This window comes from Sturnira hondurensis, unplaced genomic scaffold, assembly GCF_014824575.4.
Source record: "Sturnira hondurensis isolate 20B ecotype Veracruz unplaced genomic scaffold, ASM1482457v3 Scaffold0008860, whole genome shotgun sequence".
In the NCBI taxonomy this organism is placed as follows: domain Eukaryota; kingdom Metazoa; phylum Chordata; class Mammalia; order Chiroptera; family Phyllostomidae; genus Sturnira; species Sturnira hondurensis.
The window spans coordinates 2,172,514-2,194,053 of NW_028081491.1; the positions used below are offsets into that span (position 1 = coordinate 2,172,514).

The window sequence follows — 21,540 nt, forward strand, 5'->3', positions numbered from 1 at the left end:
CAGGTTAAAAAAATGGGGGGTGGGGTGGGGGGAAGGGGCAAAGAGAAGAGGGTGTTTTCATACGGTACAAAAATAATGAACATTTTATGAACAAATATTTTTGAAATCCAAGAACTTAAAACATCTGTCTTTTTCATTATTGCACCTCAGTGCCTAATTCAGCCCCTAGAACAGACAGTACTTGCAAACTGTACAGGAGGAAAAAATACATTCAAGATACATCTTGTAGGAACTGAAAAAATACTTATTCTAAAATAAAGGCTTTAGAATTATTACTATGAATTCCACTCCTCTCTATATTTAGCTTTTCTCCTTCACTACATGTGCCCTGAAAATCCTTGTCAATAAACCCAAATTTACAAGCCTGCAAGTCAATACTAGGCCAATGGAACATTCATAAGAACACCTATGATTCTCATCCCTACTTTCTGTTATTCTCAAAGAAAGTTTTAAAAAAATCACTGGGTTCTCTCCCTATCCCTCCTTACTTTGCTGCCGTGTGTGTGCACTCTGCTTGCGTCCACCCCACACACTTTCCTGGAACGCACATGGAGGGAAACTGGGCAAACCGCATCATTCCCCAAAGACAGCATTTCTTGTATGCCCTCACCTTACCCTTCTAAGGTCTCATATAACCCCGCTCCCCTACAGAGACACAGAGGCACATCCCTTGATTCTTAGGCATTTTTATTTTACAACATCCTTCCATGCATCTAAGAGTCCTGTGGGTCTTCTCAGGCTGACAGGAAAGCCAGTGCCTTCAGATAAAACAGAGGCTCTCAGCCTGCACAGCCCCAAGCAGCTCTCCACAGGGACTTAGGGAACAACTAGCACAACCTCCTTTCATAGGAGTCCTGTGCCTAAAAGATGCGTTAAACATAATTACTAAGTAGCAATTAGAAACAAAACTGCAAGTTTTCCAATTTCTGCAGTTTCAGACACATGAGCCTACTTTAATAATTTTAAGAGAAATCTGTTTTATAAAACAGGACACATCCAGGACCACCACCCTCCAGAGAACCGCCTCACCTAGTCACACCATGAGCCCTCCCCTGTGCATCACAGGAGCTCCACTGCAGGCTCCAGGGGCTCTCCTGCCTGTCCATTTTGCCCTGCAGTCTCCTTTCTCGGGACCTTTCTTCCCTGAGTTCCCAGAGGGGTCCTTCACTGATGGAGGCTAAGCCTTCAGTCTGCCCCGGGCACCTCCTTCAGTCCCCTAGTCAACTCCCCGACTGTCCTCCAGCTTCTTAACAGAGCCTGCCCTTTCTCCATGAGGGTCTCTTCCCACCCAACCCAGCCCTTCCCAAGCATGTTCCACACAGCACCCACCCCAAGGTGGTCTGGCCTGGGCACCCATGGAGCAACAGCTCACCTGCCTCTACAGGGGTGGGGAAGGAGGGCCCCAGACTGGCCACCCAGCCCCACACACCCCCAAGCACTCTCAAAACTGGTAGCTGCCACCCTCAGGGCAGCATCTCAAATGCTGAGACCACAATGGATGCAGGAAGACAGCCTGTGGCGGGCAAGCCTGACACAAGACAGAACACCCATCGGCTGGGGTGGAGGCCTGATTCACTAACTAAAAACAGCAGGAATCATGTTGAACAATCTGCAGAATTACAGGGAAAGACAGAGTAGAAAGAAAAGCATCTCCCTATTATATGCCCACACTTACAAAGAGGCCTATTGTTAGAACTCGCATTTGGGATTTGGCTTAAACTAAAGAGACCCACAGAGGAAAGAAACCCCTGAGGAAGACTATCTTGGTCCTCAACTTACCCTAACAGGGTTTAACAAATAAATGTAACTCCAGTTTAAAATCAAAGGATTACTAATATGTGAACCTATCAAAATATCTAGATTCATACTTGACCTGTCTCTCAGAGTTTCCAGCAGCAAGTTCACATACCTGCACATAGAAATAACAGATCTTCAGAAAAGATCCCTGAGAGTTTTTGTCCTAATTTTACACAATGGAAAAATACTTGAAGCTAAGCCCCCTGACTAAAGATAAACAGCTGAGGTGGAATGGAAGCAGTCAAACCTTTGTGGTTTTTAAGTAAGTTTAATTTACTCTAATTGGAGAGAGGTGAAGAGCAGGCGTGCACACAGCCTGCCAGGTAGGCCCACCTACTGGGCACAGAGGCACCCAGACTGCTCTGCAGCAAGAGCTGGCCTGTTCCCCTGGGGAGGAAGCCCAGAACCCCTCCGCGCAGCTGTGAGGACAGCCCTCCCCAGGGAACACTCAGAGCAGTCAGTCAGTCCGGCCCACTCTTCCCAATAGGCCCCTGTGAGTGACTCTCACTCAGGTAGCAATCTGCAGCCCTCCGTCTTTCAATTCTAATTCTAACTCTTGTAACTTGCTAGGGAAACATGTAGTTCAATGAGAAAGTCGAGAAAATCAGTGATCCAATTCTATTTTAGTACATACAAAAAACTAATTTAGCATCTTTCATTCACAAATAAGTAAACATTACATAATTTTTTACATGAGATTACAGAACTTGTAAATAAGATATTAAAAACAAATTGTGGTAAGTAGCTCGTTTTTATATAGTACATTTCTCTCTATAAAATAAACATTTACTCCCTGTAAAGCCACCCTACAATGAAAAAGATATACTATGTAATAAGCCAAAAGTTTGCAAAGCAGCTGAGAGAGAGATACACTCCAAATGTGCTTGCATGCAGCTCTGGGCAGCTGGCATGGCGGCCGTGGGCGGTGTTGTGTGGGTCACTCCACCCCCCCCCCAGAAAGCAAATTAAATTTCACGTGACTTGTAGGCCAACTGTGTTTTAACACAGCAGTACTGAGAGACAAATACGGCTTTAGTCATACTTTGGAGGATTAAGAAAAATACAGCACATGTTTCAGAGCATTATCTCATCAGAAAGCAGCTCCTTCAAACATTATAAAAAGAACCCGCCTTTATTTCTGAGGGCTTACAAGTGCTCACAGCCATAGTTTGACAGTGACAGGAAGAGAAAGTCCTTTCCTTTGCACACACATGGAATTCATGACAGAGTTATTATTTTTTCCATACGGAAACCAGGTTGGTATTTTTAAAATGCATGTGCCCCAACATGCAGACAAAATAAGGCGATGGGGTGCCAAAGTCACGCGGGTGCTGGAAACAGAGAGCTCTACGACACCGTAAAACGTGAATACAAAACACACAGAGTGCTAAAGTAGCTCAGAAAATACAAATGATATTTGTTAAAAATTTAGAGGTTTGGATTCTTGGTCTACACAGGGAGGATACCCTAGGTGCTAACAACCCAGAAATTTACAAAGAAAAAGAAAAGTCTACCTGGTAATTTTCCCCAGTCAACTTAAGAGCTGAAGCAAGCCACACAACTTTGAATGGTTTTTAAAGTTTCTACACAGACTCTTGGAAAGAAAACATGATTTTCCAAACCCACCCTCCCAGTCTACAAGCAGCACAAAGAGAAAACCCGGACTCTCCCACAAGCCTCTTACTGCTGTCACGGGGACATCACTCACTCCTGGCTCCCCAAAGGACCACCCATGCAACTCCGGCCCTTCACCATTCCTTCCATTAGCAGGACCAGAAAAGGCCAGCTCACCTCCCACAGAAAATGTCACAGAAGCGTCTCACTACTGACCTTGCACAGGGAGGCCCCAATACAAGGAGCTGCGTGCAGACGAACGTCTGAGCCCACTTCTGCGTGCCTCCCAAAGCAAAGGAGGGCACTCCCTCAAAGTCCAGCTGGTGCGATGCAGACGAGAAGGAAGTCTGAGAGGCTCCCAGGCGGGAAGGAGCCTGAGACTAATGCAGCCTCCAACTGACAGTGGCGTGAGTTCTATTATTGCCCCATTATCACTCTGGGATCTGTGCCTAAATGAAGCTGCTTCCTCCCTGATGCCATTTCCTTTCATCCTGGCTGGAGATGAAGAGAGGATCAATGGGGGCAAATACACATGATGTCACTTCAATTTACAGCAACAGCTTCCCTCTCTTTCAGTCTGTCTGAACTACACAGAAAGATCAATTCTTCCCAAAAATGGTTTAAAAATGCTCAAGGAGCATTCTTCTTCCAGAAAAGCATTCTCTGCTATATTTGTCTATGTTTCTACGACAGGAACTGTTTACACTGAACAAAAACAGAAGAAATGAGGGAGGGAGAAAAATCCCAAATTCTCCTGTATGCTAGGGCCTTGCTGGCTGAAATTCAAAACAAGCAAGACCCAACCAGATCTGAAGAGGCTGACCTTTCAAAGTCACAGGCAGAGAAGGCTTTCTGGTGTAGGGACACAATAAAGACAGCAGTTTTCCTTTACCCCTTGGATTAAAAAGGTAATCCCATAGATACAAAATGTCTTTTTAGTAAGACTTCCCCCAAACTAACAAATTCCTTCCAACTTCTCCCAAGATACACCGACCCACACTCCACGCCCTCAGGTGCCTCCATCGTTCACAGGTGTAGAAGCAGTTACTACTCATATTGTTTTCCCATTGGGGGCAAAGGAACTTCGACTACAGGACACAGACAAAACTTTAAACCAAGTAACCTTTCAGACACTGCCCTGAATCAAAGTAAAATATGTAGAAATGTCTAAATTATATAAACTTCATATAATGATTTTGGAAAATGGGGTAAAATTAAGATATAATAGACAAAGTCCTCAAAATAAAGAGTTCCTCCTTCACAACCCAGAAGAAACACAAAGTCCTAAAAAGTGTCAGAACCCTGGCACTCGAGCTGACCCTTCCTTCCCCAGACACCAGCAAGGACCATGGGCTCCCCGGCTCCTTTCATCTGTCACTCTGTTAATAACATCTTTAAGTGTTAAAAGTGAACTATGCAATAATATGTACACTGGTAAGTGTCTGCCCAACCGGGGCTGTCAATTAGGATATCATGACAGAAACTACTACCAAAAACAAGCTGAAAACAAATCTTACAAAAGAAAAACCATCCTTCACATACCGAAGCAAAAACTTAATGCAATTTAAAGAATTGCCAAATTTAAGTATGAAAGTCTATATTATAGCTCATATTATTTTGGGGACACAAATTTAATTTGTTGACAAAAGACACAATAAAAGAATCCGAAATAAAAATAATTTTCCTCAATTTAAAATAATCCAGAGGCAGACACCTGTCCAACAGAATTAGTTATTTTTGATTATCAAACATTCTTCAGGGAATATAGCTGTAGTCAAATTTGAGAAAGAAAATTTAAGCAGAAGCAAATATTCGTGTAAATCATTTTACATAGAAAAAAGGCATACTTTTTTGGGGGGGGGAAATGATTCTGACAGTTACAGTTTATTTCACTTTAGTACTTATTTATTTAGTAGCCTCCCCAGAGGACATACTCATTGATTATAGACAGGGGGATGGGAGGAAGAGAACATCAGTTGGTTGCCTTTCGTTAAGTGCCTTGAAGGGGACTGAACCCGCAACACAGGCATGTGCCCAGACCAGGAATTGAACCTGAGACCTTTCAGTCTACCAGATGATGATCCAAAGAGCCTCACCAGCCAGGATTAACAATTACAGTTTAAAAAGACTAATGAACTTCTTAGCCATGATTTGGTCACAGTGCTTCCAAAAGTGACATCACAGTGACTAAAACAGACACACTATCCTAGCAAACAGTATAGGAAATAATTTACTGGCATAAATTATTCTCATGTTTCCAGATTATAAGGGCCAAATTTTCATGTGTTAATTTCCCCAAATTTTACAAAAGTATTAACCCAAACTATTTGCAATCTGACACAAAGCATATTATTTAAACAACACAAAATGTCATTTGGGTCTTATAACCGTGTACACAAATGGTTTATATTACACATTTTAGAGAAAAAAATCTTTGTAAACACTCATATAGAAAAATCTGAAGTATTTTATAAGAGATGCTTAGGATGTTCACATTTGCCTCCCCGTCCCAGGAATCTGCCAGACCAATAATCAAGGGAGAAAAGGGAGATCACTCCTGATCTGACTTTTATGCTTCTCAAGAAAACCATCACTCATGAGAAAGAAACTATACATTTCTAAGCAGTTTGGCCCATTCACCCGACACAACAATAGCAGCATGCTCAGTGCAGGGCTTGTTTCAGGCTTTTTAAAGAATCTGAAACACTGGAAAGTATCAGAGAGTTCTTTAAACTTTTCTTGTATTTGCAGTATTTTTCCATTAAATGTACTTGTTTTCATTTCTTTAGCATGAATGTGCTTACCTAAGTTAATAAAATTATATGAAATAACTGATGTGTCAATCCTGAAGAGGAATATATATTTTATGAAGCTGAGTTCCTAACTTCTAGTGATATTTTCTAACTCAAAATTCTAGTTACATACTAACTCATGGCCCCTTAAGGTGCATCACAGGACTACACCTTCACTGTGAAAACTGTCAGCTAGTTATGTGTCAAAATCATGGCTACAGTATATAACCACATAATGGAATACTATGCAGCTATTGAAAAGAATGAGATAGAGCTGTTTCTGCACTGTGGTAAGAAAAGCAAGAAATGTTATTACATGAGGTACAAAGCTAAGAACAGAATGTAGACTATGCTTAATTTTGTGTGAATAGCTTCATATATGTGTGTATATATATATATATATATATATATATATCTCCAAAACACCTTTTTCTCTGAGTAACCTATACAAGGTACCTGGCCTTTTTCTTTTTTTCCTGCCTCCAGTTCAAGTGGAATTATTTTTCTTAAATCATGTTAAAAACATTTCCCCCCAAATTTACTCAATAGAGGGAAGATCTACTATATAAAGAGATATGATACTGTGACCTAATCTAAGAGCAGTGAAATTCATAAATTTTTAAAATACATACTCGAGGAGGTGCTGAGTGAAAACCAGCTTCTAATAAAGCAAGTCCCATTAGCTACAGGCAGACCCCTGGCATTGGTACGCACCAAGACACTGGTATACCAGTGCCTCTCCATTCTTAGTCATAACAGTAATGTTTCAAAAGAACAGACCTCAAAAGTTCTGACTGCAATACTTCTACTAAGAGACAAAAGCTAAAGGCATTAAATATGACGTAAGTTCTGTGAGAGCAATGCACAAATATTGAAAGAATTTAAAATTTTCCAAATGCTTTGGAAATATACATAAAGTTCACCAAATAGTCACATGCTCAGACTTTTATGTTGTCATTTACAACGTAAATAACCTGGCAAATGTTTTCAGAGTTTTCTTTTGCAAGGAAAAAAACAGTAACTGTAGTTTTATTCAACTCAGAATTTCTTCCTATTTTTCTCTAACTTCCTATATTACCCCCACTATGTCGAAATCAGATGATTTGTGTGGGATTATATATAACAAACTTAATACTTTTAGCAAATAACTATCGATATTAAATTATTCTTTGTAACATATAGCCCTAGGTTCCTGTTGAAAAGTGATCTATAGTATGTATGCACATAATTAAGATGTTCACATGCACAAAAATACAACTCTTAAACAAATTTTCCCCTAAAATACAAGTGGTTAATTAGCAAATGGGGAAAAAAACTAACTAAGCTTTTACTGAAAATTACTCTTCAGAATATTACAAATAAAAACAGAACCTTCCTCCTCAGTTGGTTAAGGGTATTGTCCCCATACACCAAGGTTGCAGATTTGACCCCAGTCAGGGCACACACAAGAAGTGAGTGGGTGACTATGTGGGCCAACACAGCGATGTCTCTCTCTCAGATCAATAAATAAAAATTTAAAAAGAGAATAACTGAGTTCAAACAAAATTGTATTTTAACTTCCATAAAAAGAATCTACATTTTTAAGGCCTCTCCTTAAAGAATGAAACCCAATCTTGCCCATTTCATGTGCCACCTACAGCAGGCCTGCTGATACAAGTTAGTAATAATGTCCAATCTACTAAGCTGGGGTAATATAGTACCTGTGATTGCAAGACAGCCATCAATCAACAATTTTGATTTACAGTAAATCTATTAAAAGAAAATTTATAAAAGTGATTCACATTTCGAAACTCAAATCCCCCAAATATACACATTCAAATACATCAACGTAAAACAGTTCATAAACATTCTTTGTAACAACAGCTGTGGTAGATGATTCTTATATTTTTAAAACTAATGGTAAAATAACTGAAATGTTTCTTCAATTGTAATCAACTGTAATCAATGAAATGATGTCTCTGCAGTGTTTTTAAAAAGCTAATAAATTAGAGGAGTCACAACTCCTTTTGTTCTAAGTACAAAAACTCAATAGTATCTCCAAGAGACATCTGTTCCTTCGCTTTCCATAGCCTCCTTGTTTAATGTCATCATTAAAGACTTAAATTTTGTCTTTCAAATGATCAAAATTAGCAGCTTAAAAAAAAGGAAGCCACAAAAGCATTCAGACCCAACCATGCTAACAAGAGTTGCAAGGTGAGAAAAAGACAAGAAACAGGAAAAGAGAAGCCCGGTCAGCCACACTGGTCCTCAGCTCAAACAGCTCAGGCATGGATACACACTCCACAGATTTTTAAGCACAGATCATAATCTAGAAACAAATTCCACTCTTGGGTGTTTATTCTGGTCTAAAATGCTAACATTCCATTACTCCTAGTTTCTGTCCTTTCTTCTTCATTCCCATAGTCAAAAACAACATAGATAGATATCTTTTTGGTCAGATTGTATTTCCTAATATTCTTTCCATATTTTCTATCAAATCCAAAAGAAGCATCAATTTTAGCCACATGTCCAGAATTTGTTGTGGCTTCTGTCATAAATGTGACAAAGAAACATATCTTTATATAGGAAGAGATGGTTACAACTAAAGAGGAATTTTAGGAAGTATGAGGTGGAAGAGGATGAGGAGTTATTGGGGAAAAATAAAGAAAGTTGCTTTTACTTAATGAAAATGTGTTGAGAGTACAATTTCTCAGTGTTCTTTCACGGAGTAATTTAATGCATATAAAGCACAGTAGTCGGAGTTCACTCAAATCCTGTACATTTTTGGATTCTAGTCCAGACATTTTATATCCTCAATTAATTTTGAAAAGTTTTATGAGTAAGACAGCAAGGGATTAACTTAAAGGTCATTTCAACAAAGAAATCTGTATTTTTTAAAAAGACAGACTTAAGAACTTCAGGAGAAAGGCAGAAAACAAAGTCCACATACTTTAAAGAAAATCTTACTTCATTTCCAACTTCTTTTTTCTTCCTTCCACCTTAATACCAGCTTATTGAAAGGGAATGAAAGCTTTTAGTGGACCAGCATTCTGCATGAAAGCAGCCATCTTGTGGATGCACACATGTGAGAAAGTGAAACAGGTGGATGGGAAACACAGTAAAACCACAGGGACAGGAATGATGCCAGGTTTGTTTACTCAAAATCTTCAAGTTATGTACAAATGGCCGAATAATTAATAAACTAATGTACTGTTAACTAAACATGCAGACCGAAATAGTGTGATAAAAATGGTCTTTTACAGCAAAATGCCCACTTTTATGACTATAGGCTACAAGAGTTCAGACATGTGTAACCTTACTTTTACTGTGTGCTCCAATTTGGACTCAAGGCCCTGGAGCAGCCTGAAGCTGATATAGAACCAAGAAATCTGAAATGCCGTCTTATTCACTACCATGGAAATACATTCTCAAGTGACCTCAAGTATTTGAAAGTCAATCAACAGAAGTCTTCAAAGATGCAAAACTGATACTTTTAAGCCACAGATCTAAAAATGCTAGTAAGTGCTAATCACAGATCTAAAATTCTAGTATATCCTGAGACCTACCCACTCCTTTTCATAGCTAGTGGCATGAGCACAACCTAACCTACGTGTGTTTTCTAGCACCAATATAGAATCCCAACACTTGGGATTTTATTTAGTTGTTCCTAACAGACAACTAAACAAATTTCATAAAAATGGAGTTAAGTTTTAGCATTTCCATTGTTTTATATCTGCCTTTACGTATGTATAATGTGCTCATGTAAGAAAAATGTAGCATTATTTTATTGGCATGTGTTTTAACAGCACACAACGTTTTGGAATTACAGTTTTTGGGAAAACTTTTGAGAAAACGTTTGGATTTCTAAGTTTTGATTGTTTATTAACTTTGATAAAAAATAAGCATTTATGAAAAACCAAACTTTCCCCTCTCCTCAGTATTCCAGTGTAACTTATCTATATAAATTAACTTAGAATTTATCTTTAAAAAACAGGTAGCAATGAAACAGCTTTCCTTTATATAGGGTTTTATAAGTTTTCCTTATATAATTAAAACTAAAAGGCATTTTAAACTCCACAGTTTTAACAGAACTTGTGCTACTTTGCTTTTAACATACCAAAATTACAGCAGACAAATTAAAAATCTACATATTCTATCACAAAATTCAAGCTTGATTTATTTAAAACAAATTCACTTGAATGACCAGTAATCAAATATCCCCCCCCCAAAATGAAAGGTGGACACAAATATTTTAAAATTACTAATCAAAACCACACAGTTTGAGAAGCACTTATCCGCTGATTTCACAGTTCAGGGTCCCATCTCAGACCTTTACAAATTATAACTGAGACAGAAATAAAAAATGAATTGCTCCCTCTGGAGCAGCCCAAACAAACTACTCTTTAGAAGCAAAGTTCAAAATGCAGCTCCTTTTATTGTCTGTGGTTAGCTGTCCAGCGCTAGGTCCACGTTTCCATCTAAGAATGTCTGCTAAGAATTAAGACCAAAGACCAGAAACCCTCCAGGTCAACACACACCCCTTGACAGAAGAGAGAGGAGAGCAGTTCTCCAGAGACTAAAGTTAACCTGTAGAACACTCTTAAAGAAGCCTCCGGCTGGAAGCAGTCATTTCTGTTACCATTTTCCTGCTGCGTTTGTCCTTTAAATGAGCTTTCTTGAGCATGTCAGAGTGCATATTTATTTACCTGGTCTTTTCTTCTTGAAGGTTTGGTAAACATAATACACACACACGCAATTACGATTCTGACGCCAATTTACGATTACAAAAGCATTAAAACAAAGGCAACAACCCTTCAGAAGCACAGTTCTTTTTACACAGATTTTTAGAAATTTCTGAAGGCAACTAGTAGTTCCCCTTCCCCGTCGATACCGCCGCAGTAGTGGTAATGCCAACCGCCAGAGAACGGGCTGTTGGCGGTGAACAATTAAGGACAACAAGATGAAGCGGAACGAATAAACAGTGAACCAAACCTGGCTTTCTTTCCTGCTGTAGCTCATTTAGTGGGAAGACTGAGGTTAAAAGGAGGAAAATGAGAAGGGATTCTGGAAGACGGAGAAGAAACCACCCTCATTCTCCTAACAAACACCAGCTGATGGCCTCGGGCCTCCGCAGCTGTCAGACAGGCCGGGAAGGGGCGCGCGGGCGGGCGCGCCCGAGTCGGAGAGAGGGAAACGCATTACTTACTGAGGTTCCCGCTAGGGCGCCGACCCGAGCCAGGAGTCCTCCCGCTCTGACCACGGCGCGGGCGGCTAAGTCCCGCGGGCGCCCGCGCAACGCCTCCTCCCTCTGGGCCAATCCCCGCGGAGGCCGCCGCGCCCCACCCCGCCCCACCCGCCGGGTTCCCACCGCTTGGCGCCCCTTCCCAGCCACACCCCTGCCCCCCCTACCCCGCTAGTCAGCTCCCACCCAGTGATTACTCTAATTAGAAGTTTTAGTCTCAGCAGTTAAACAATTTACGAACCAGTCTCAACACAGCCTGCAATTCAAATGGCTTTTAAGAACAAAGGCAATCATAGCTGTAGCAATTTTTCCTCCAATTTATAGAATGTGAAGACTTTGTCCCACTTGAACACTGTACTTTAAAAATTTTTTTTTAAGTTTAACCTCTAGGGTACATGCCATTTCACAAGGAAATTTGCATTTCTGTGCAAAAACGTCAGACCATGCTGGCTGGCTACAACTAAACCAAGAAAAATCACTTTTTCACAAAAAAACGAATATTAAACTTGAAAGTTTGGTCTCTCCTACAGAATAAATGTTCCTGGATCACCAGGTGCAAATGAGCAAGATGTACAGAAATGTGAAAAGACTGTCTTCTTAACAGTTTACAGATTCTGTGAATAAAAGGGAAACAAACAACCCAGGAAACTACCCTTCACTATCTTTCTAGTAAACAATCTGCGTAATTCTTAAACAGTACTGGTGAAGATTGCTATTGTTCACACTAACATCAATTAAATGGCTACTTGTTGGTCCAAAGGGAAAAACACAAATGCCAGAATTCAATTTCCTGGGCGCAAGGATAGCTTTAATGCCTAACGACTGGCATCTCCAGGAAACAGCAGCAGCATTCCAACAGCACACCGAAGGCCAGTCTTGTTTCCAATCTTACAGCAATTCCGGTACATAAAGGTCACCAGATTTCAACAACAAAATAAAAAACTGCAACTAGCAACTAGAATAACTATTTTAAGAATTATGGGAAATTTTACTTATCGGGGGGAAAAAGTGAAAGGAATCTTCAGGAAAGGATGTGATCAGGCCCATTTTTCCCTAGAAAATTCTAATAGTCCCATTCATAGTTTTGAGTATTAAACTCTTCGTCTGAGTTTTAAATGTAGAGTGGAATTTTCAGGATGAGTAAAATTACAACTGTAAAAGTGTGCTTAGAAAAAGCCAACAAAACAACAAAAACAAAAAAGCCTTTTTTTTATACTTCATTGGCTAGTACTGGTTTGATCTTTAATCTGCATCCGTTTTAGAAGAATTACTTAACAACTTAGAAGTTTATGTGAAAGATGCTTTTTAAAAAACATAGGCAATGAAGTACAAAAGAAATAAAAACCATCACTACAAAAACATTTCATAAAATAGGTTATATTACTCATGTAGTTTCTTTCCCCTTTCACTATATTTTTTCAAAAACACTTTTTCAAAATTTCAAAAAAGTAGTTTTCAGTCCCACTCCATGTATTTATTAAGATATATACTCTAAAATATCTCCATTTTTAAATGAAGGAAATCTTAATTGCTCACATTATGGAAAACTAATTTAGTACCTTATTTTATCATTTGCGTTTCTAAATATAAACAACAAATATCTGAACACAATTTAGTTTCACTGTAGTAACCATTTTAAAAGTTAAATCTTTTTAAACATGAAAATCAACTAATTTCAAGTTAAAACAAGTAGAAACAGATAAAATCAAATACGAACATTTTCAAATGCTAATACGTCCATCTCATTTAAATTTAATGCCCTGAAAATAAGATGGCATTCTTAAAATGTTTAGCATAAGAAAACCAGGTGCCTGGGAAATAAAAATACAGAAAGGACTCCCAAACACTTGTTCTGAAAGATGAAATAAACATGATGAGCAAGTGAGAATATAGGGTAAAAGCCCCTTCAAGGAAAATATAACATTCCCCCAAAACTTATCCTTCCAAAATTCCCTACTGAGTTAAGATCTAAATTTTTAAATGGCTTTAAAATGTTAGCTAAGTCAATCTTTTTATGTACACGACAGGACACCTCCCTTAACATTTGTAAGATTTATGCATGTTTTCAATTATATAAGAACATTAAACTCATTCAACATAATTCTTTAAAAAGAAATTTTCAGTTTGAAAAATTCACAGTATCTATCTTCAGATAATAAACATTATAATAAACAAATATTCTGCAATGAGACAAGGAAAAATAAAGAAGTTTTATAAAATACACCAAAATGTTCTCATAAAAGTAAACAGGCACGAGCACGTATGCTTTTTTAAGAGTCATCACTAACACAAGCTTATTTTAGCATTTACTTTGAAAAGTGAAAAGCCATTAAACTGTTAGTCAAATCTGCAATTTTGCTTTAAATTGAAAGGTAGAGATTGAGAATTAAGATAAAATCACATGCTGTCCCCAGAGTATCTCCACTTAAGAGTTCTCACCAACATCGCAGATATCATTTCTCATTGATCCCAACACTATTTGTTCACGCTATTTATAACCACTTCTCTTTTGGAAGTCAAGTCAGTAGCCCTACTGCATAAAATGATTTATTACTTTTTAAACGAAAGCTGTATCTGAGAAAGGTTTCTCAGTAAAGCTGGAGCCCCCTGCGCAGACTGTGAGCACCTACCTCTCTCCTCAAAGCAGGGGCGGTGACACCTTCCCAAGGTTTTTCAAAGACAGGTCCCTAAGCAACAAATTCTTCTGAGCGCGCCCACTGAGGGCCCACTGAGCGATGCTGTGCTAAATCTACACGTCTTGCTCCCCCACTTTCAACTAACGTCACCTAAGTTTAAGACTGTGAAAACTACACTGACATCTGTCCCTGGAGCACGTTCTTTTCTGAAGGCAAGAATGGCCCAAATTAAAAGCATGAGGACTTAAAAAAAAAAAAAAGTACCTAGCTCTTAGGGGAGCTACAGCTGTTGTACAGCAATCTTTGGCAGGAGCACTTCTGCTTGGTTCCAGAGCCGAGGCCCTGGGTTGGTGCTCAGGATCCCTTGACATTACCAACAGAAGCCCTTCTGCCGAAAAAAATCAAGCCGCCAGCGTCCACCAGGAAGGCGTAGTAGGTTCCCATCGGCAAGACGGGGCTCGAGAAGGATTTAGGGAAGCTCACGTCTGTCCAAGCCGGGAATGACCTAATACAAGAGAGTTTTACCCAAGCAAGTGTGTCAGCCCTGGGGCCCCACAGGCCGTGGTTCATCCTCCACACCCCCCAACCCTTACTGACAGCAGCCTTCAGGCCCTGCCTGGCTAAAGTTCACCCTCGCGCCAGTGTCCAGGGCAGCCTTGCGGTCCGAGCGTGCATCCACTCACTTGGCAGCCAGCCGGGTCAGAGGACGGAGGAGTCGGAAGGTGGGCGGGGAAGCGGGGCGGGGACACGAGGCACCCACCAAAGAGGCGGTGTCTGGGCCCGGCCCCTGCCCTTAAACATTACCACTCCCTCCCAACCCCGCCAGCCAGGGGTTGTCCAGGCAGAGGAGGCCTCCTCCCTGCACCATACACCGCCCACTGCAGGGCCTGTAGTTTGGGACTTGCTCGGTGCAAAAGGAAAGGACAGCAATGAAGTCCTTGCCTCGGAACACAAAGAGTTAAGTCCTAGCAGCACTAGCTAGGGGCGCCTTTATCTAGAGAGTCACCTAGAACCTAGGTCTAATCCTGCCTGGCTACTCACCTAGTTAGCGACCTTGGCACAAGCTCTGTGACTTCTATTCTGTCCCAGGTAAAAACCTGACCCAGCTTTCAAGGGTGTCAGGAAACACCATTTGGCCCTCTTTGTGTCTAAAGACCCACTTTGCTCCTGGATGTGACTTTACAGTGGTCCATCTTCCTGGAGGACTAATGGTGCAAATAGAGAGGGGTGAGATATGCAACTAACGGTAACCCTACCCAACTAACCACCAAATGCAAGCCAGTCACCAAAGAAGCTCTCTGTTCTCCCTGCCTCATTTCCAGTGCCCACCTTGTGAGCAGGACCTCACCAGGCCTCCCTTGTTAAGGCCCTGGATTACAGACCCACTTTGTCCACCACCAACAGGCAAGGTAAGTTGCCTTAAAACACAACTTTGATCCTCTCTGTCCTCTGACCGAGACAATGACATGTATGCTCCAATGTGTGTGGCTCAATATACCCGTTTCCAGTTCCAATCCTCTCAACTGTTCAACAAACTTTTCCCATGATCTGATATGAACTGCTAATAACAGTCCCTTTGCCTGGAATGCACCTGTACCACTGCCCCCCCACCCCCCGCCCTGCCCCAACCACCACCACTTTTCAAGGACTACCTTCTTCAAGAACCCTTCCAGAAACCATTTTTGCTTCCTGGGTTTTATCCTCTCACTCATTCCCATGTAAGCAGTCCTATTCTGCCATATAACAGAATCATTATCACGTCACTGTGCATACACTTGAGGGTCTGGGCTCCATGCAGGCCTGGGATTCCTTCCAAGTTTCAATCTTGTGCCCACCAGCACTGATTTTTAGCAAATGATGACAATTTGTTAAAATGGGGTCAACTCTAGAAGAAAAATTCAAAAAGACTTACACTATTACAGGCAAAGAAAGCCATTACAGGTAAATGTCTTATCTATTTCAGGGACATTTTCTACTGGGAAGCTGCTGACTGCTTAAGCAGGGTAGCTCTGCTTTATGTAAATGCAGGTAGTGTTTTTCCCTTAGAGCACTTCACACACCTGTCATCTCAGGGATTTTGCCACGCAGAACAGAGGCACATACTACTAGCAATGTTCAATGGGATGAGTAGAAAAAGGGGTCACAGAAAAGTTAAGCCACTTAGCACCCAAGAGCATGTACACAGTGGTTAAAAACTATGTAAAAATTATAGATAAGAGCCCTGAAAAGGATGTTTATAGTGTTAAAAATAGATTATCATGTTTATGTTAGAGGTTTCCCTGTGAAGTTAAATGTTAATAAAAAACAGTCCTGGCTGGTGTGGCTCAGTGGACTGAGTGCTGGACTGCAAAGCAAAGGGTCGCTGGTTCAATTCCCAGTCAGGGCACAGGCCTGGGTTGCAGATCAGGTCCTCAGTAGAGTGCGTGCAAGAGACAACCACACAGGGATGTCTCTCTCCCTCTTTTTCTCTCTCCCTTCCCCTTTCTCTGTAAAAATAAATAAAATATTCAAAAAAAAACCCCAACAAATTACAGCACAAAAATTTCACAGACCATGATGAATTCAAACATTCTTAAGCCAATAAAACTATAACCCCATCATTCTTTGACTAGGGAAATGCCAATTTTTCCCAAACTAACACTATATTTATCTGTATGTCACACTTAAAATTCCTCTTTTACTCAGTAGTTGACACTAGATATTACAGTAAAATAAAGCCCCATTTAAGCTAAAATTGCAAGTGACTTTTTCCTACAGTAACAGTATATGTGTATACATGTATATATGTGTATTTTTCCTGACAGTAGCTGTAACAAGCTATAAAAGCCCACTTCTAATGGTACACCCTGTATCTTATCTACTTCGTAACCCTATGAACTCCCCAATTCACTACCCTTTACAGTATCAATAGTCTCTGGTGTGGTAAGCATGGCAATGGCCACATCCTAAAACCCGGAACCTATACAAGATGTGAGGTTACATGACACAGGGGAGTTAAGGTTGTCAATCAAATGACCTGGAAATGGGGTGATGATCCTGGATTATCCCAGTGAGCCCAAGGCAATCACAAGGCCCATATAAATGAAGAAATCAGGCAGGGAAGAGAGAACCGGAGGGACAGCTGCTTTTGAAGGACTCATCTTGCTTTTGCTGGCTTTTAAGATGAAGAAAGAGGCCAGGGGCCGAGGAATGCAGGGACCTCTGAAAGCTGAAGAGGACAGGGAAACAGATTCTCCCCTAGAGCCCCCAGAAAGGAACAAAGGCCTGCCCACACCTTGATTTTAGTTCAGTGAGACAAGTTGGACATCTGACCTCCAGCCACTGTAATAAATCTGTGTTGTTTTAAGTCACTGAATTTGTGGTAATCTGTTACAGCAGCAACAGGAAGCCAATATATCTGGGTCTCCAGCTCCTCTTATAAGGAACCTCATGCTTTTAAACCTTTGGCTCAACCTGTGAGGAAAATAAAAACACCCTTTAAAAGCTCTCAGTTACACCTGACCTCTGATCAATTTCTTTTTAAGAGGGACAGATTTCTCCCCCTCCCTCTGTTCACCTCCCCCAAGTACACAGCTTTGTAGGGGATTTCAGGCTCAATTCTAGTGGCTAAAAGTTGTTTTCGAAAGGGGGACAGGCGGGGAGAAGGAAGCTGGACAGGAGGTCTCAAGCCCTTTTGGATCTGGTTCCTAACTGCTTGGCTGCTTTTACCATGCCACAAAGGCCAGGGCAGAGCATGTCCACGAAACAAAGGACAAGCATGAAACAAAACGCCATGGGCAACCACGTCTTGATCGAATCTAGGAGTGATTCAAGTTAATAAGTAACATAACCCACCACCTTTTCATGGCTTTAATTATTCAGCCAGTAAAAAAAATATTCAGGCCATCCCTGTTTAGTGATGTTTTATTTACCCCTAAAGGCTAAAGTTCTTCATTAAATGCAGAAGAGTTATGTTCAATTCAACACATATGGTGAGATCACAGTCTGGTTTATTGTAGGTTTTTCATGTGTTACCCCCCCCTCGATGCCCCTCCCCCGCCATTACAATCTGGCTGTATCAGATTTTACATTCTGCATCACTGCTTTAAAAGACAATCTGCTGTGGCAGGGCAACTCAGTTGGTCAGACCATCATCCAGACACGCCAAGGTTGTAGACTCATCCATCAAGGCACATACAAGAATTAACCAAGGGATGGGTAAATAAGTGGAACAACAAATTAATGTTTCTCTCTCTCAAATAAATAAAACAGAAATTTTTAAAATCTTAAAAAGACAATCTTATTTCTGAATAGTTTTCCTTATTTTCTATTTTTCTAGCACAAATCACTCTTTTTCATGAGGCTATTTCCTACACAATTGAGGGGGCATGTTACCCTTTGGATAACTCAAAGGGCTTCTAATGGTGTCTGCCTTTGCCCCCAAATGTTTTGTTTACATAAACCTGGCTAAGTTCCTGAATGGCACACGACATTTTGGTTTAAGAAGCCTCATAAAATATCTAGGTAGTAAAGAAAATGAGTGAGATGTTGTAACAACCCACATGTCCACAAGATCAACTCTATTACTTTCTCTTTTTTTTGGTGAGGTATTGACTTTTTCAGGGAACTGTGTGATTATGATGTTTTCCAAAGTTCACAGTTTTATTTCCTAAAGGGAAACGATTAACCAGGCTTATCTTTCCAGGTAAACTCTTCACTGAGGACTAACATGCAATTCTTTACTGTGTCTTACAGTAGAAAAACAATTTTTTCCGATCATTTCTCATTTCATGTATTTTCTATCATTGGTCCTCATTACTGCCTGTAGAGCTGAACCAAGATAAGAACTGGGATCACTGAAAATGAAGACCCTGACCCAGTGTAAGAGGGAGCCAATAAGATGGGGGTGGTTCTGTCATGCGGCCCCCACCCCCATGAACATGAAGCCTGGAGGGACCAGGAAAGTGTGCGTCACCAGCGTGTCCTAGCACCTTGTTCAAAGTAAGTGAAGGAGAGGAGTACAAAAAAGAGATTGATCATCTGTTTTATTAGTAGAATTGCAACACCATGCATGATATACAGCCTCCTTGGTCTCTAGTTCTCAGAAAGCCATTCCTGGTTGTAAAACAGTTCTAAAATGGGGAAATAAAATGCAGAAAAAGAGGCTGGGCATTAAATTTTACAAAGGACAGGAAAGTAATGGCTGTTTGATTTTGTGCGGGCAATTGCTGCTATCAATGTAGGTGCCAGGCTCTGGTGAAAGTCGCCTGCCTCAGGCTCCTTGCTCCCCCACTGAGGTCCTCTGGAACTGAGGACAAACCAGGTAGTGACTTCCTGCTGCTCTGTATGACACAGGGCTAATAAGGCCTGTGCTCTCCTCTTCTAGTTTTTTTTTACATGCTCCTAATGCTATTATATTCCCAGAATTAAATTAAAATAGCAAGTTTAAAGTGCTTTAATTCTGTGGGAAAAAGAAATACATAAATTTTGCAGTGACAATGAAAACTCAACATCCCCAAAACCATTTTTACAAACTCTGAAGAAAAAAGTCGTGCCAGCAATCTTACTTAGTCTGGCATCACAGGTCCTTATTCTTGACAGTAAATAATGCAAGTGGCTACTTTAATGGTTTCTTAAAATTAATAACATAAAAAAATGAATGACTGAATACATAAATAAACATGATGCCATCGCAGGGATAAACAAAAAAGCAAACTCATTAACTCATCTGTTTGTACAGCATGACATAAAGCTTTTGAGACAAGTATTACTTAAGCAAAATGCTATCTTTTGCTGGTAGGATGGGACTTACTTAAAATTGTAATCCAGCCCCGATGGCTGTGTTTCAGCAGGTTGGGTGTCATCCTGCAAACCAAAAGGTCGCTGGTTTGATTCCCAGTCAGGGCACATGCCTGGGTTGTGGGCCAGGTTCCTGCTGCAGTGCATGTGAGAGGCAACTGATCGATGTTTCTCTCACACATCAATGTTTCTCTGTCCCCCTTCCCCTCTCTCTCTCAAAAAAAAAAAAAATAAAGCCTTTAAAAAAATCGTGATTCAGTTTTTAGCGAATCCACAAATAACACCGAAGAGAGTAATGTAAAAATACATAAATTTATAACTTGTTTCTATTAGCAGCACAGTATATTTATTGATTTATTCTTTGTAAAAATATTATTCTTAAACTTGCCAATGCAATTTTAAGTCACTTCTTTTTGGTGCTGTGAAAATGACTTCCAGTCACCTCCTTCGAATGCAGGAGTAAATGTAAAGGTGGAAGGATGCCTGGCCTCCCTTTCACAGGACAGCTTAAAGCCAAGAGGCCCTGAATGCCTTGTCTGGAAGCACAAAGGCTGCAGCTCATCCCTAGAGCCCTGAACAGTGCTGGTACCAGACAGAACAAATTCAGTTTTTAAAAACTTTTCCCATAGGTCTTACTTTTTATCTCCACAATATTACTTTTATTTGGACCTACCTCAATTGCTTCATGTTGGCTCAAGATGCAGACTCAAAAAGCATGTAAAGTAGCCTGGCTGATCCCCTCCTAACTGTGCCTGCCATTACACTATTAAATATTTAAAGACCCTGAACACATACCTACAAGTGTTGCATCTGACTTGTCCATCCATTAGGTCCACAATATTCCTTCTTTCAAACCTAGAGCTAGTCAATTTCCCACATGAATTTAAATCAGGGGTGTCAATCTCATTTTCACCAGGGGTCACATCAGCCTCGCGGTTGCCTTCAAAGGGCCGAATATGATTTTAGGACTGTGTAAATGTAACTACTCCTCAACAGTTAAGCGAGAACTCGGCGCTGCTGCCGGGTAGAAACAAGGTGCTGGGCTAGATTAAAAGAAGGTGGAGGGCTGGATTCGGCCCAAGGGCCTTGTGTTTGCCACCTGTGATCTAGACAGTGCTAGGTGTAACAAAAGCAGTTAGATTGCCAAATTTATTGACAACTTTATGAAACCTGCGTGGTTGATAAATTCACCAAAGGTTATCTTCAAGTCTCCAATGGTGGTATTAAGCTACACTGACTCTGGGACTGCTCCTGTTCCCTCCCTCCTGGTGGCAGGGGAGGCACTGAGGAGCATATGCCCACCCAGAAGTAATGACTGGGTGAGGTTCAGGAAGTCAACGCTCAGGGCACCCTCAAGTATTCATTCCTTCATGGACAGAGCTTGCTGCTGGCTGCTGGGGATAACCACATCGACAGCTTCTTAGAATCATAATGCAGGACTAATAAAAAATCACCCTTAACAATAAGAACTATTCCCATGAAGAAATTCCTTCTTTTGCAGGGGACCTTGGAGGCAGAGTACCCATGATTTGCTTGCATTATAGAAATATTAATCATTTTGCAACAAAAGGAGTTATTTATAACTGCATTGTCTTTGTTTACTAGGTTCAACCACCAGAATCTCTAAATCACCAGGCAGGGGCCTAGATTCATTTGCTGTGGTTACTAGGGGTTAGTTATGTCATTAGGCTTTCTATTGTTT

General features: G+C 40.6%; 1 protein-coding gene across 4 annotated transcripts in view; it reads right to left on the reverse strand.

The window, feature by feature from the left end:
• AOPEP (aminopeptidase O (putative)) overlaps window positions 1-21,540 on the reverse strand; it is a 426,177-nt gene that overhangs the window by 26,312 nt on the left and 378,325 nt on the right. The window lies entirely within an intron of this gene.